At 47.9% G+C, this 16,300-nt stretch overlaps 1 long non-coding RNA gene and 1 pseudogene across 1 annotated transcript; one reads left to right on the top strand and one right to left on the bottom strand.

Moving 5' to 3' along the window:
* Window positions 1-767: 767 nt before the first annotated feature.
* LOC143695457 (uncharacterized) lies at window positions 768-6,941 on the top strand. The gene is made up of 2 exons (XR_013184662.1): window positions 768-5,086; window positions 6,420-6,941. It is a non-coding gene; the product is annotated as an uncharacterized LOC143695457 (long non-coding RNA).
* A 489-nt stretch (window positions 6,942-7,430) lies between these two features.
* LOC143695468 (olfactory receptor 10A7-like) lies at window positions 7,431-9,000 on the bottom strand (annotated as a pseudogene).
* Between the last annotated feature and the right edge of the window lie 7,300 nt (window positions 9,001-16,300).

The raw sequence follows: 16,300 nt of genomic DNA, 5'->3' as shown, positions 1-16,300 counted from the left end.
TAAGGAACACAAAGAAAACCACCCCAAAACTAGCACAAGGCACAGAGGTTCCTTGTGAGAGGATGGTACTTTCCTCCTGCTGATGGTAGGAGGAAATTCCTACAACTTTCTGTTTTCCCTTAGTTCCTGGGCATTTCCCCATGCCATTGTGATCAATGCACCTGGTTTTACTGCCCTGGTGAACATGTCCCTTTAAGTTATGGGAACTACCCAGGAGGAAGCAGCTCTGAAAGGAGTAGTAGCTGACTGGTGCATATCACTGCACTCGAGGTGAAGGTCAGGTAAGTGATGAATCAGCAGGAGCTGGGTTTACTAAGAGCAAGAGGAACAGCAACTCAGAGCAGGGACCCCCTTCCCAGCATGCTTGGGGGCTTGGCAGGAGCTGTGGGCTAGCACTCTGGGGAGAGGAAAGTTCATGGGGTTGAGGCATTTCTGGAAAGCCCAGTTACTTTTCTTTCAATGTCCAAGGAAAACTGTGGGCTGGTATTATTATCTCTTTGGAAATGAGATTAAGAGACCAAAGCAGCTTGACAAGAGAAAAAATTCCCACATGCTTCAAATTTCCTTCCCATTGTGTGCAACAGCTGTGACTGAGCTCTGCCTGTGACAAATGCTGGGAAGGTTTGGGTGCCCGCAGCAGGAAGTGTGTATGGCACTGGGTGAATCATTTACTGCAAAGTCAGGTGAACAAGCCATAGCTTGTGTGTGCTTGTTACTCCCAGGTGGCAGAGCAGGGCCCTGCACACAGCCAGCTCCACCCCGAGCACCCCATGGGGACTGGCAGGGCTGCAGCCTGTGCACCCTGGCCTGCAGCCTCCACACCATGTCCACATCACTGTATGGCTCAACAAAGGGGTATGAGTGCAGGTCAAGCTTAAAAACTTGATGATTCCTCTTTGAACTCCCCACATCTCCCAGTAAAGCCAGTTTCCCTGTTTTTGGTAAAGGAAGCAGCTAATGTCAGATGGCCTTGGGCCTCAGTGAATTTCTCCTTCCCACTGGAGCTGAGTCTGGCGCAACTGAGTCTGGACTTCTCCTGGCTTAGTTCAATGAAATTGCTGTCCTGGCTGTCATTTGTAGTCCAGCCTAGACATAAGGCAGGCATTCCAGCAATTTCTACAGAGGGCTGTCTCGGTCCCTCTGCAAGCCTCTCAAGAACCCTGGGCCAGTCTCGAGTCGGCAGACACCGGGGAGGGCAGCCCCGACACGGCCGACAGTAGGGAGACACTCACTGTGTGTGCCCCGAGGGTGCTGAGGGCACCTGGGCTGGGGGCAGACACCCTCTGTGCCCTGAGGGTACTGAGGGCACCTGGGCTGGGGCAGACACTCTCTGTGCCCCGAGGGTACTGAGGGCACCTGGGCTGGGGGGAGACACTCTCTGTGTGTGCCCCGAGGGTACTGAGGGCACCTGGGCTGGTGCCTTTGCAGCAGGAGAGACACCAGAGACATCAGTAGAAGAGAAAGGGCCGACTCTTAGCAGGGGTTAATCCAAGGTTTTATTAGGAGTCCCGAAGGAGCTCCTACACCTCAGGGCGGCTCCTGCCGAGAGCCCCGGGAGATGTGCCAAGGTTACATTTAAAGGGAGGTGGAAACCAAAAGTAGATAACATCCTACCAACCATTAAGTGACCCTAAGGGATGGATGCTGGGGGATAGACATATAGGACAGCGTATGGGGCAAGGCTTGGGGGGCTGACCCCCAGCCTCTGGCTAATCACTCGATGACTTGGACAGAAACTTCTGGATGGAGGGGTGGGATGCTGAGTGATTGACAGAGAGCCAGGGTGGGGGTTTGGGGATGATCTCATCCCGGGAGAGGGATAACACAGGTAAAGGGAGGGGAGTACAGTCTGGGATAAACCATTTGGGAAAAATATGGGAATACAAAACAAAACTACTTCAAAGTATTATGAAATATAAAAATGCACTACAACAGAGGGCAAGCCTCAGGAACAGTCACACCACAGAGACTCTGCAGATGTCAGCCAGCAGCAGGATGAGGCCAGCTGTATCCCAGGCTGTTAAAGGTTGTCAATAGTAACAAAGAAGGGTAGTTACACAGAGCAGCAATTCATGGAGTGAGTCCTGGAGACATGGCATGCTGCTGACACAAGGGATTCTGCAAAGGCAACTGGGACTTGGGAACTTCCTTGTCCCCTGGCCAAAGATGGTACCCCTGGCCTGTGCTGCTGTTGTCATGACCCACTGGTCAGGGGAATGATGTTCAGCATAAATTCTCACCAGGTTGAACAAAGCCACTGGTCACATGTCAGGAACTCCTATGTTTCATTGTACAGTCACCGTAACTCTGGCAACCAGCCCACTGCTTAGACTCAAAAGGTGTTGGCCAACAAACCTGTAAATTCTTATAACACACTTCCACAGGATGCTGCCTTACAAGCCACAACACATTTCCATAAACTTCCCACTTGCACAACAAAGTTCAGTACAGAGTATGGGGTGGAATATGGTAAGTGTGCTTTGCCCAGGAGAGGAATAAACACAGAAGAGGGAGAAAGAGAACAAAGATTATAATCAGTTTGTAGATCCCATCTTGGTCTTGCCACATGGGTGGTCCAGAGCTGGGGTTGTGAGACAAAGAAAGTGAAAAAGAAAGGGAGGGAAAAGAGAATGAGTGGGCCCAATCCACTTTATTTTCTAGTTAACCTTGTAGAAGCCTTTTTGTAAACGTGACTCTTTGTGCTTTTTTGTTCATGCATGCACAGCCAGCCATTTCAGCCCTCCTGCAGGAAGTGCGTTGGAGGAGGAACTGAGCATGAAATTCAGGGCGGAGCAGGAAATCGGCTAAGAATGCACTGCCCAACCTCCATGGGACTCTCTCCTACAGTCTTATCTTTCCTGTTGTAAATCAGAATGATTGAGACAAAACATGCCTATGCCTGATCCAGTACAGCCATCAGGAATGGTGACTCTGCAGAAGCAACTAAGTTTTGTGAGCAGCAGGAGCCCAGGGAGCCCAGCAGATTGGGGAGTGGATCTGGTCTAGAAAATCACCAAGTTAATTAGCAAATCCAGCTGCTCTTCCAGAAATCTGTCCCTGGAGCATCCCTGAAGAAAGAGCAGTGCTGGTCAGGAGGCTCCATGTTTTTAGTTTTGGATACTCATAGCACCTACAACTTTGCTTTAATTCATCCTTGTGTCCATGTCAGTCATTTTGGAGCGCCAGAACAGCTTCACAGGCTCTCAAGCTTCAGACTGCCTCTACCATGTGGCCACACCACATGCACAGTTACCTCATGATGCATTCTTGAGGCTGATAGTCATCTTTCCTGTGCCTTGTGGCCAGAGGTTCTCCAGGAAAGGAAAAGGGCAGATTTTCATCAATTTCTTTTGGATTCACATCATGGTCAAAGCAGAACTGGCCGTTTTTCTTGGAAAGCACAAATTAAAACACAGGAGGAATCCCTCAAGCATTGCCATGCACCTCCACCTGCAAAGATGTACTTCAGGGTTATGCAGGGACATAGGCTTTCTGAGTTCTATTGCAGGAACACAGAAGCTGTGAGCAGATTTGATTCCACTCACATTCCAGTTAGTGATGATGTAACGTATCAGGTCCTCAAACTGAGGACCCGAGGTGATGACTGAGGTACAAACCACAGCTCTGGCAGTGAGTGCTCCGCTTTCATTGCAGGCATGTCCTGGCAGCAAGTGGTGACTCCTTCCTGGCAGAGTGTCCCTCCAGAAGCCTTACCAAGTCGGCTACATTCTGCACAGGGCAGAAACCCCCGAGGTGACCTCATACATGGAGATTCTCGGAACTGGAGTTCCCTTGCCAACCTGGCAGAGGGAGGAGAGGCGGAGGGATGGAAGCCGCAGCTGGACTCCCGGCCCTGCCACAGCAGGGAATCCACCGCCAGAAGTGGCTCCAAGGCCCGCAGTCGCGCGGTCGTGCTCAGAGCTGCGGGAGAAGCGAAAACCCCCCGGGCACCTGTGCCAGTCTGTCCAGGGGACAGCACTCCCTCTCCGCCGAGACAAGGCTCCCTCCTGACCACGAAATGGCGATGAGCTACTGCCCGAGCTGGGCCCGGCCGAACGCGGCTGAACCGCTGGAGACGCTCGATGCCGTCGTGCAGCGCCCCCTGCGGGCCGGGAGGCTCCTGCAGCCGCCGGCGCTGCTGAGGGAGCGGGAGGGAAGCGCGGCCCGGGGCAGAGCTGGCTCCCTCTCCCTGCGGGGTACGGGAGCTCCTGGCGGCACGGACTCTCCGCTGGGTTTGGATCGCTGTGGTCGCTGTGTGGGAGCCCAGCAGCTCTGCATTCTGCCAGGGAATGGCACCCAGCCGTGCTGTCGCGTCAGAGCTGAAGGCCCTGCTTTGAGAAAAGGGGCTTGGAGCAAAGACCTCGAGAGGTCCCTTCCAAGCTAATCCACTTACTTTGTGAAGAAGCTATTTGGAAACACAGAACCTACCTGGTGGATTGTCAGAGTTGCAGAGAGATGAGCAAATGTCTGCCTATGTGCACCAAAATTCCTGGAAGCTGGACATTTTTTCTTTCCACACGGGTTTTTCACAGCCACTGCTTTGAACCTTCCAGCAATACACTTCCTGCTTGTCCTTTGTTCTCTAATTGCCTCACCAAGTGCCTTATCCTGCTGCATGTCCTCCACCGGCTCAGCAGTTGGAAAAGCTGGATGGACTGTGGAAAGAGGCCATGAGGGGAATCCACAGCCTGCCCCCAGCAGGCTGGGGACAATGGACAGACTGTTTGCTTGGAAGCCAGAGTGTCTCTTTGCCCCAAATTCACTGTACCATGTGCTGAACTGCCTTGGAGATGGGCCACCTGCCCTTTGGTTAGAGAGCTGGTGCCACCTCTTCCATCTTGCTCTTCTGTCTTGCCCTGCCTTTTTGACACAAGCAGGACTCCAAAGGTGGCTAGTTCAGGTACAAAGATCAAGGGACATTCAAGAAACTAATTAGCATTGCTGTCAGAGGTGGAAAATCTACCTTATAAACAGCCCCAGCTTCCTGTTGTGTCCCAGATGGGTGTTGGGATGGCCAGAGGCTTGGGGATCCTTCTGGACTGATAGTTGGGGTTTCTCCTCTGCGGATAATGCTCAGAGCCCCAGGGTAAGGATTGGTGGGGAGGGAAGCAACATCAGGTGGTCTGGGGACTAATCAAAAGCACTGTGGTTTGAAAGGGCTTTGGGAGTACAGACAAGTCCAGGATTGAGCAGAACATTCCTTTGTCATCCTGCATCCCAGATACCAGGAGGCCCCTTGTGAGAGACTGAACTGTGAAGGGATGATGACTCAAAACATTCTTCCATTTGTGGAGATGCTAGGGTGCTTTGTTAAAATGGAGGAGGAGAGCTTTTGGATGTGTAATGGCCAGTCTCTGATCTGAAAAGACCAAGTCTGTCTTGAGGCCTTTGGGTGATGAGATCTTCTTACTCTTGTCAGATTACTGTAGATAACAACAAAAATGACTGCATACCTACTTGCCTGTACTGTGAGAAACAACAGCTCACTTTCTAAAATTTTAAAGATTTATTAAACTTTAGCAAAAAATACAACAAAAGGACCAAATAACGAAAAATTACAGCGCTGGGAGGCCCACCATGACTACCAGCCACGTGGCTCATCTTCAGAATGGATGCTCTGCCTTTTATATCTCTAGCCTCTCCTAGAGCCTTGTCAGTTGACTCCTTCCTTGCCATCCCGTGGTGGAGATCACTTTCTTACATTCTGATTGGAGGTCAGGTGTTACCACAGTAACAAGCCCACCCTCCCAAATGTTTGGAATATCCAGGCCATTCTGTGATAACAATACTGGGGGGAACACATTGCAGAAACATAACTATACATCTATAAAACTTCTCTTAACATACCTATAATGTTCACCCCTTAGTTGTGAGAGCAAACTATCTCATTACTCATCCATAACACTGTGCAATCACATTTTTCTACAATAAACCCTACTTGTGTATATTTACCCAAACACCAGTCATTCAGTGTCATTTCACTCTAATCTGCTCCAAAGAATCTAGTAACAAGAACCTGGGTTGCCATTACCTTTGGGGATAGGTTGTAAAAGCCCTGGTCCAAAGACAGGTCTTGCTGAATAAATAAATCTATCATGGAGAAGATATCTCTCAGTCATTTTCCTCCCAGCACCTTACTAGTGGGGCCAAGGGGTAAAATTACAAGTCAGCAGGAAATAAAAGGATAGAGAAAAGAAAGAAGAGGGAAATGAGATTAGCGTTTAAAAGTTTGGAAGTTTCTGAGGTTGAGAATGACGGAAGGACAGACCTTTACAATTGCTACTTTAAAAATTATTATTATTATTATTATTATTATTATTATTATTATTATTATTATTATTATTATTATTATTATTATTATTATTATTATTATTATTATTATATTTCTCCACTTTTATTTTTCCTTTCACCAACTGCAGTCTCTGTTTTCCAAGAGGAGGACACGCAAGGCTATGGTATGGTACCTGCTTCCATCATTTTTGGTTCACAGCCTGAAGAGATAATTGTATTTGCAGCCTGAGGCAGAAGCAAAAGAAACAGCACAGTTGGATCACTTGGAAAGGAAGAAAGAGCTTTCATGAACTTCCAGTGGTAACAGGGGCTCACATTAGGAAGAGATGGGATGGAGTTAAGCTGCAGGCTGTGGGATGTGCCTGCAGAAGCACTTGGCAGCACAGAGAGGTTTTTCTCTGCCTCACCTTAGGAGGAGGAGGAGGTGCCACATGGCAGAGTCCTGCAGAGAGGAGCCTGCTGGAAGCTGACAGGTGAACAGCACAGGATCACCCCATAGAAGGATATTTATTTATTTATCTTGTGTTGCTGATGTGGCAACACGGGATAGGTCACATAGTGAGAATTACCACGTAAGGAAGCACCGTGCCTTGAAAAAGTGTATAAAGCCAGCTCATTTCTTTGAATAAAGGATTCAGATTCCCTGCCCATCTGGGTGTGTGTTGTGGTCATTACAGCTCACTGCCAATCTGGCAGCACAAATGGCTTCTGGAAAGACAGCATTGTTTATTTTCAAAGATACCCTTGAGGCTGTGCTGCTGGCACACATTTATTGTGTTCTGGAAGTGTAACAAAGGCATGTCCTGAACACCAGAGGGCTGGACGTGGCCAGTTACTGTGTTATGACTGTGGCAGAGGAGCCAGGGGTGGGAACTGTGTAAATTTTCTGCCTCTAGACAGTTGTAGTGGTTACTTTAACTTTGATGTGTGAAATTCTTTTTGTTGATGCAAGTGAAGTTTGTGAAGATTGTGTCATGAATATTTATATTAATGCTAATTACCTTAGCTAAGAGCTGAGAACAGTTCCATCTCTTTCTAACAGAAGTCTTTTTTGGAATCTGAGGTGTCTCTGAAGCTTTTCTTTTATGCTAGACTGGGGAAGACAGTCCTGGACAAGATCTTTGGACACAGTTGTTTGTCTACCTGGGTAAAGCTTTAGTCAAGATGTTCTTCACCTCTGCATTTCTAAACATGTAGATGAAGGGGTTTAGCAGTGGTGTTACAATTGTTTTTAAGATGGTGACTGTTTTGGTCAGTTCCAATGAAGCAGCTTTGATGGATGGCTTGACATGAAGGAAGATGGTGGAGCAGTATCAAATAATTACTATAATGAGATGGGAAGAACAAGTGGAGGAGGATCTTCACTGGCCTTGAGCAGGTGGGGTGATCTACAGTGGAGATGATAGAAATAAAGGAGTTCAAGGTAATGACATAGAAGCCGAGGATAACAATGTCTTAGGTGGGAAATGCAAGATGTGGCCGGGGTGTGTATTCTACTGCGATCTGTTAGACACGGGGCAGTTTTCTTCTTTGTTAATAGGGCCACCTGTTAAAACCAGGTGGGGCAGCTTTCTTTATCTCTCCCACAGCCAATCCTCCCTGCAGGAGAGATCTCTGCTGTCCATGGCCACTGAGTGTCCCTGCAGGGCTGATCCAATTCCATCATCCCATGGGGAGATGCTGCGCCCAGGGGAGGAGCCAAGCATTCCTACCTGGGTACAATCTGAGCCTGGACCAGTACAGCAGCCTTTGCCCAGTGCATTCCCAGAGGAGCAGCTTTCTGCTGCCCTGCATTGCCAGAGGGAGCCCAGGCCCATCTTCAGCAGCCCTGGAGCTGCAGAGGAAAACTCCCCCCTTGTGCAGGATCCCTGCTCCAGCAGAGCCACAGCTGGCACTGCAGGAGGGCTGAGCCCCCATGGGATGGGGCTGTGCCACCACCCTGACACACAGGGGGACAGGGCATGTTCTCACTCTGGCAGTGGGGTTTTTTTTGTTGTTTGTATTATTGTATTTGTATTTTTAATTTTCCCAGTAAAGAACTGTTATTCCTATTCCCATATCTTTGCCTGAGAGCCTATTAATTTCAAAATTATAATAATGCGGGAGGCAGGGGTTTACATTTTCCATTTCAAGGGAGGCTCCTACTTTCCTTAAGTGGACACCTGGCTTTTCAAACCAAGACAATACTACATAGGGTGGTGGAGTTGATGCTACGTACTCACAAGCACAGTAATGCAGAGGTTGCCCATGACTCAGGACATACATAGAGAGGAAGAAGACAAACAGGAATACTTGCAGGTGTTGAGAATCAGAGAATCCAAGCAGGATAAACTCCTTCACTTGGGTTGAGTTCTGTTGCACATCCAGCCTGAAACAGCAAACCCTAGACTGCAGTGGCTAGGCATGTAGGAAGCAGAGGCAACTGTGGAGAAACCTGACTCACTCTCCCTTGGTCTCAAGGGGAACAGGGCCAGCTTACATTCAGAGAATAAATGTCACAGAGGCTGATACCTGCTCCAGCCTATCATGGCTTTGGCACTTTCATATGAGATGGGACAGGGATGCCTTCTTCATCCGAGCTGGTCATAGTCAAGGGAGAGAAATGGGCACTTCCAGGCTGCAGCTGGTTCCCCAACAAACGCTTTCCTGCTGCTGGCTAATGAATCATGTCTCAGCCTGGATCTCTGCTCACCAACTATGAAGAGACATCACGAACTGTCTCAGATGGAGAAACTTGTGATGGAGATAAATCAGCTCTTGATGTCTGTAATGGGCTGGGCAGAACCTGAGCAAGTTCAACATCTGCTCTCTAACATACCAGGGTAAAGAAATTAAGAGAGAAAAAATTCTCTGTATTTAACAATGACTGTTCTCCCCCAGCCTTTCCTTAAGATGGCCTAAAGTTGAAAGGGATTTCATTTAAGGTTTTGAAGATAAGCCCCATGGGAGAAAACAGGAAAAAACCCAGAAATCAGAAAAAAAAAAATATATTTAATCAGTTCAATTTTTAGTGCAGGTTGTAAAAGCTTTGCCAAAAAAAGACAGTTCTTTTCATGGCTGCAAAATTTCTCCTATCATCCATCAGTTTGTATGCCCATTCTTTACATCTGCACACACTGACCCCTCAATTCCTCTCCTCTCCCTGCTTTTTAAACTGCAATCTATTGGTCTGTTTTTAAGCTATTGACTGGAAGGTCTGGGACTGTGCTGTAAACTTCATCCAGGCCAACACAAGTGCACAAGTGGATGAGGCAGTGTTATTTAATTTCTTTGCCTGAACCCCTGGAGTCACTGTTTGCTGAGAATTACATTCTTCTACAATTACAGTGTTCTGAAATCAGGGGTTGTGTTTGTGCTGCTTGTGGGGATAAAGAAGTTTTCCACCTCACTCCCCCAGTGCTTTTTTTTTTTTTGTCTGAATAGCATCTGTGTTTGTCCAAGGGGTCTCCAGAATGGTGAAAAGGGTTGTCTTTACTTTCAGGAGCTCTCATTTCTGCCAGGGACTTGGAACAGAAATCAATACAAATCTCTTAGATTTGATGAAGTTTTAGAGAATAAGGTTGCAAAATTGCAACAAGATTACAGAGTTTAATAGAAGGCCTTTTAGAAGAGAAGGCAGCTTTGCTCTAAAACTGAACTGAAGGAGAGTGAGTTTCCCTCGTGCACATTCTTTCTGTCTTGCTCCCTAGTCTCAGGGAGGGCGTCTCCAAGGAAATTGTCCAACAGCCAGACCCCATGATGCCAGCATTTGCCTTGTCTGTGAGGCTTCCAGATCCCCTGTGATGACACCCAAGGTGAGGAATGCCAGGCTTTCCATCACTACCACACTTCCTGGGCTCTTCCTAGGCTGGCAGTCATGTTCAGGTTTAGAGTCTCCTTTCTGGCACCTCTCAGGTAGAGGCACCTCTCCCAGAGGTTCTTGCCTCCCATCTCTGAGACAGACTGGCTTTGCTGTTCTTTGCCTTCTTGTCTGGGTGTGTTACAATTCCTGCCCAGTTCTTTACCTTCCCAACCTCAACACTTAATGGCTTGAGGATTTCTTCCAGTCTGAGACCAGACTGTTTATTCCCCACCCCCATCCTTCCCTGTTCTGTTATCTGGGTATACTGAGAAGCTGCACTTGACATGCAGGGAACTTCTGCTGGGCTGCTGATCTGGCTAACATCAGCATGTGCTGCTTTTGGAAGTATTCTGCTTTCTGTTTCTCCTGATCTTTCCACAGCTGTACATGATGACTCCTTCAACCCTATGAGAAGCAAGCAATGCAAATAAAGAAGCACTATCCTGGTGATCAAGAAAAGAGATTTTGGCTTATTTGTTCAAGTGTTTGTTTCTAGGCAGTCACCAAAGCTTGAAAAGATTCGTTTTCAGGGTTGATTTTCAGTGTTGATTTTGTCATGATTTTGGGTAGATTTCAGTGTGGAAACAGCTTGATGAAAGGCTGTTACACAGACCTCAGGCATGAGACAGGCTGAAGATTTAGCCATCAAAACCTGATGCTGACTGATCTTACAGCAACATGGTGATTTCCATGGCTTGGAAACACTGTTCCATTTCTGGAAAACTTATAGGGGAGACAGAAGCTGGAGAAAAGGTGTTTGCTGTCAGGAAAGCCTCTGGTGAGGAAAGGTTCAGGGATCAAAGGGTCCAGTGTCAGAGATTTTCAGCTGAGCAGCACCACACCAGCTGTGTGATCTGGTGAGTGGGGAACTGCTCTGGGTCTGGATAAGCTTTCACACAAAGTAGGTGGGAACCTTCTCTTTGGGCCAGACTTCTGGTAACCTGCAAGGTGATACCCTTAGGGACTGAGAGATACTGTTTTATCCTGTGAGTCATGTGAAGGGGCCCTCTGAGGGTTGTCATAGTCTCTAGGTCCCACTGCATCCCTATAACTCTGCATGTAACACAGGTAGAGCAGCAGTTTCTGGGAGTGCTGTCCTAAGAGAGGAGGCTGTTGGTGTGCAACACATAAGGAGGCCTGACCTGTTCACAGCCCCAAGAGCTTCTGCTGCTGGCACGTCCAGAGGGAGGGCTGCTTCCATGTGTCACAGCCTTAGTACTGCTCTCCTTTGGTGCTGGGTCAGTGCCCTCCATGTGTCCAGCATGTCCTGCTAACCAGAGGGACCCTCCGGTCGACAGGTGGCAGAAAGAGTCACCCTTTGGGGTGGGACTGGCACCTGTCCCTGGCCTGTCCCTTTCTGCCTCCATTCTATCATCCAGAAGTCTGTGCCTCTGATTTTCTATTCTAACCTGTCTGCAGAGACACCTTGGCATCCGGGAACAGCTTTATCACCATCAGCTCTCAGCAGATGTTGTTAGAACATTCTTACACCACCTCATCCTCTACATGGTGTGTGATTTACCCCCCAAGAGCTCCAGAAACTGTGGTGAGCTCGTTCTTGCCTGAAATTCTCCATAGAGCCAGAGCCCGGATGGTAGGTGAGGCTGTCCTCTGGGAAGGGCTCCAGGAATCATGGCTTTAATGAGCACAAGAGGAAACTGTTTAATTTCTTTAGTCAGTTTAGGCCTGAGAAGTTAAATTGTTATTGTTCTGCATCAAATGAGTGTGATCCACCTCTGCCTCTGCTGGGGAATCACACTGTCCCACATGGGGTAGCACAACAGTCCCCGAGGCAAAGTAGTTTCTGGGCAGCCTGGAGCCAGTTGTTTTCCTGCTCAGGCAACAAGGACTAAACTGTATCTGGTGAGATCTCCTCTGTCTCTGACCCCTGCCAGAGCACAACAGAATACAGCTTGGGAAGGTCCCATGAGGGGTTTAGGTCTGTCCAGTGCCTTTCCTGTAAGCTCACCTGCATGCAAGGTGCCCTGGTTTTGGCCAGGACAGGGGCCATTTTTGCAGTAGCAAGGAGCAGACATGTCCAGGACCCTGATGTTATTTTATACCACTTCATGTCATTGCTGGGTGCAGGGGAAAGGCACTGTCTTCTGAGAAGGGCTTGATTCCAGTTGAGAAAACATCTGTTGTATCTATTAGTGGGGAATTTTCCCCACTAATAATTTAATTTCTTATACCTTTTGTTATTAGCAGTGTTGCTGCTACAGTTCGTTTTCTTATCTCCTTGCTGTTTCCAGTGAATTGTTCTTTATCTCAACCTGGTATCTTTACCTTTTGTACCTCCAGTTGGAGAGGGGAGGGGCACATGGTTTTAGTGGGAGTACTGCCTTGGAGAATACCATTTCTAAACCATGACACAGCATCAGGAGAAATCAAAAAGTACCAAAAGCTATGCCATGTTTAAAAAAGCCACCAAAATTCAATGTTTTCATCCAACCCTAAAGTACCTGTAAATCAGCCTGACACAGATGGATGTGCAATCAAGAGATACAAACAAAAACGGGGATACGTGAACATGGGAGAATGGACAGGCAGATGAGTTGAATTACAGATAAGAATCAGTAGAGGAAATCTGGCCAGCAATTAGACAGGTAGGAAAAGAGGAAAAGTGACTGATGAATCATTAAGAGAGACCTGCAGGTAGTGGCTGTGTGATGGTGTCATTGTGAGGGCAGCAGAGGAGGAGGACTGTGCTGGCTGAAGCCACAACATGCACACCAGATATTTGGATTTCTCAATCTGGAAAATGCCTTTACAGAATTATGGGCAACACTTGTAAGTGGTGCATCCATTGTGGAAAATAATTTTAGGGGATAAAGTAAAAATATTTAATTAAATCTAAAGAAAAATATATTTTAACTGGCACAGGTATTTTTTTAACTTTAAGAAAGCATCTTGTCCTTTAAGTAAGTGGTCTTTTTTATCATCTATCAACAGTCCTGGCTCACCAGGGGGCTGGCAAATGGGATGTCTGAATCCCATTTTCATCCTTCTACAAAAAGGATGAAAAGGAGGATCTAGTGAACTCCTTCCTTTAGTGGCTGGGAAGGCTGTGAAGCAGATAGATCCTCCTGAGCACTTTGCTGACAAGGGAACAGTCCAGGGGGAGAGGGGTGCAGGCTGGGATTTGAGCCAGGGAAGTGAGGTGGGATACTGCTTTTTATCATGCCAATGTGCTCCTGAGCCATCACTGGCTCAGGCCAGTAAAACTCCCCCAACCCTGGAAAAATAGCAGGACATTCACACCATAGCCTGAGGGTTTTCATCCCTTCTGATGGGAGAGGAGGCTTTTATGTCTTAGAAGAAGTCATAAACTATCCAAGATCCTTGAAGTGCTCCCAGACCAATTTCTGGGGCCTTTGACCAGAGGACTGTGCACAATCCACAGTGCTGCAATGATCCATGGTGCTGTATTTTGCATCTGTCAGATGCAGAGTCCTCCAGAAGAGAAAGATCATCTTGGAGGTCTCCCTGGGAGGAGTCTGGGGCTGCTACCCATGACCACAGGGCACTGGAAGAAGTGGGGCAAATCTCAGGTGGATCCCAGAAAAGAGTTAATTCCAAATGAGAAACGGTTACCCCAGGTTGCTTTTCTTGGAGGAGCCTTGAGCTGCTCCTGGGTTCTGAGGAGAGACTAAAGCAGCTGTGTAAAGCCTTCAGGAGATGCCTGGGAGGAGTCTGGGGTGGGTCCTTGAGGATGTAGGTCCCATGAACAGAAAAGAATCATCTTGGATCCCTTCCCTGGAGAAATCTGGGGCTGCTATTTGGGATTGTGAAAAATGCTTGGCTTTTCGCAAATATTGAAATGAATATTATATGTGTTAAGTTAGAAAGTTATGGTGTACTAATTCTCTTATGTAGTGTGTTAAAGATAGTTTTAGGTTATAACACAATGTTAAAACAGGAACTATGCTATGTAAGATACTCTTTAACTAGCTCAAGAAAGAGATGAGATAATCAAGAAATTCTTCGCACAGAGATAACAGCAACAAGCTCTAAGAAAAGAAATATTGCCTTGTTATCAGAAAAGACAAACTTTCTTCCACCTCCTTTTCATCTTTGAGGTGCCAACAGGATTAAGGAGGACAATTTGACAATAACCAGAGAACACCCTTTGTTTGAAAAGAATTTCTGCATCATGTTTGAGATATAAGAATATGCAAAAGGCTATTGCTTTTAAGAGTTAATCCTTTGTTAGCGAGCCATACTTTTTTTAAGGAAAGCATCCGAACGTTTGTATTCTTTGCTTTTATTGTCCTTTATTGTCCTAGCTCTGATTCAAAATTCTTATTATTCTAATTTGTATTACTATTTTTATAGCCATTTTATTACTATTAAACTTTTAAATTTTTTTAACAAGTGATTGGCGTTTTTCACAGGATTTCAGGCGCTGAAATAAAAGACAGAAAGACTCCAGAAGATGCATAGCAGGTGCCTAATGCAGAACCTAGAAGATGCAATTTCCACAAAGAGAAAAATCATCTTGGGCAGCTTCCCTGGAGGAGTCTGGGGCTGCTGCCTGGGATATCAAATGCCTAGAGATGAAAAGACTGGGAGATGCCTGGGAGAAGCTGCAGGGAGATTCCAGCAGATGCACTTTTGTTCAAAAAGAGAAAAATCATCTCAGGTTGCTTACTTGTAGGAGTCTTGGACTACTACTCAGGATGTCAGGATTTATCGGTAATTAATGAAAAGACTCTATGAGATGCTTGGGAGGAGTCTCAGCTGGATCCTTGAACAGAGAGCTTCTACCAAAGAGCAAAACATCACAGGCAGCTTCCCTGGAGTAGTCTGAGTCTGCTACCCGGGATATCAGGTCTCGAAATCACAGATCAAAAAGCCCCAGGAGGTGACCGGGAGGAGTCTTGGGGTCATCCAGGATAGTTCCCTCCAGAAGAGATAAAACATCTCCAGTTGCTTCCTTGCAGTACCCAGGACATCAGGGCTTTAATAAGTAGAAGCAAAAATCTATTCGAACTGTGGCCAGCCCAGCCCAGCCCAGCCCAGCCCAGCTGAACGCAGCCAAACCCGGCCGAGCCGCTCCCCTCCAGCCGGTCGTGCAGCGCCCCCTGCGGGCGGGCAGCTCCTGCAAGCCACGGCCCCGCTCAGGCCCCTCCCGGCCCCGCCGAGGTCCCCGGGAGCCAGAGAGGAGTGACTGTGGGGGAAGCAGACATCAGGCGCAGCAGGAGCACGGTGGTGTCACCCCGGGACGGCCTCCAGTGTGAGCCGGATGACGGGAGGGGACAGAGGAGCAGAGCGTCCCGCAGAGCATCCCCCTGCCTGCCTCGCATCAGGAGAACCGGTCCCAGTGAAACCACAGTGCTGCTCCAGGTCTGCCCAGCCCAGAACTCTTCCCCCTTTTTGTGATCCTCCAAGGACTCCAGAGCTATTCCTCGGCACCCAGCCACCTCTTTTCATAGAAGCATGGAATATCCTGAGTTGGAAAGAACTCACAAGATTCATCAAGTCCTACTTCTGGCCTTGCCCAGACAGCCCAACAATCCCACCATGTGTGTGTTTGTGGTCCGAACACTTCTGGAGCTCTATCCTTGCTCACGGAGCAGAGATCAGTGCCTGCCCCTCAAGAGGAGCTGCAGCCCCCCTGGTGAGGTCTGAATAAACCAAGTGCCCTCAGCTGCCCCACACATCTAGACCCTCCACCATCCTCACAGCCCTCACTGGATGCTAAGAGATTTGTATCTTCTTGTTTTGAGATGCCAAAAGCTCCTGATGTCATGCCCACAAGGATCCCATGGCTGCAGTGGTCCTTTGCCCATTGAGATGCCATGGCTGTGGTGAGCTCATGCCCTTTGGGATGCTGTGCCCATAGTATGTGAGGGCTAATGGTCTCTGCTGCTGTGTGGGGTGTGATCATCAGCCGTAAGTGCAAACTGAACCTGTCTGACCACCCAGTGCAGCCCACGCTCTTCCTCTCACTGTCTCCACCCTGAAAGCACTTTGGCTTCCCTGAATACAACTACAGGTGATGGCCCTGTCCCACCATCACAATGCCCACTGATCTCCTCCTTAGCTGGTTCCTCAGTGGTAATGACTATGGGGCTGCTCCAGGCTCATGCCATGCCATGCCATTGCAGGTACCACCAGAGCAGAAAGGTCATGGTGGCAGGGTGGATAATGCACGCTCTGCCTGAA

Source organism: Agelaius phoeniceus, chromosome 18 (assembly GCF_051311805.1).
Source record: "Agelaius phoeniceus isolate bAgePho1 chromosome 18, bAgePho1.hap1, whole genome shotgun sequence".
Classification (NCBI taxonomy): domain Eukaryota; kingdom Metazoa; phylum Chordata; class Aves; order Passeriformes; family Icteridae; genus Agelaius; species Agelaius phoeniceus.
The sequence above is the reverse complement of the archived record's forward strand: the minus strand, read 5'-3'. Positions and strand labels throughout refer to the sequence as shown.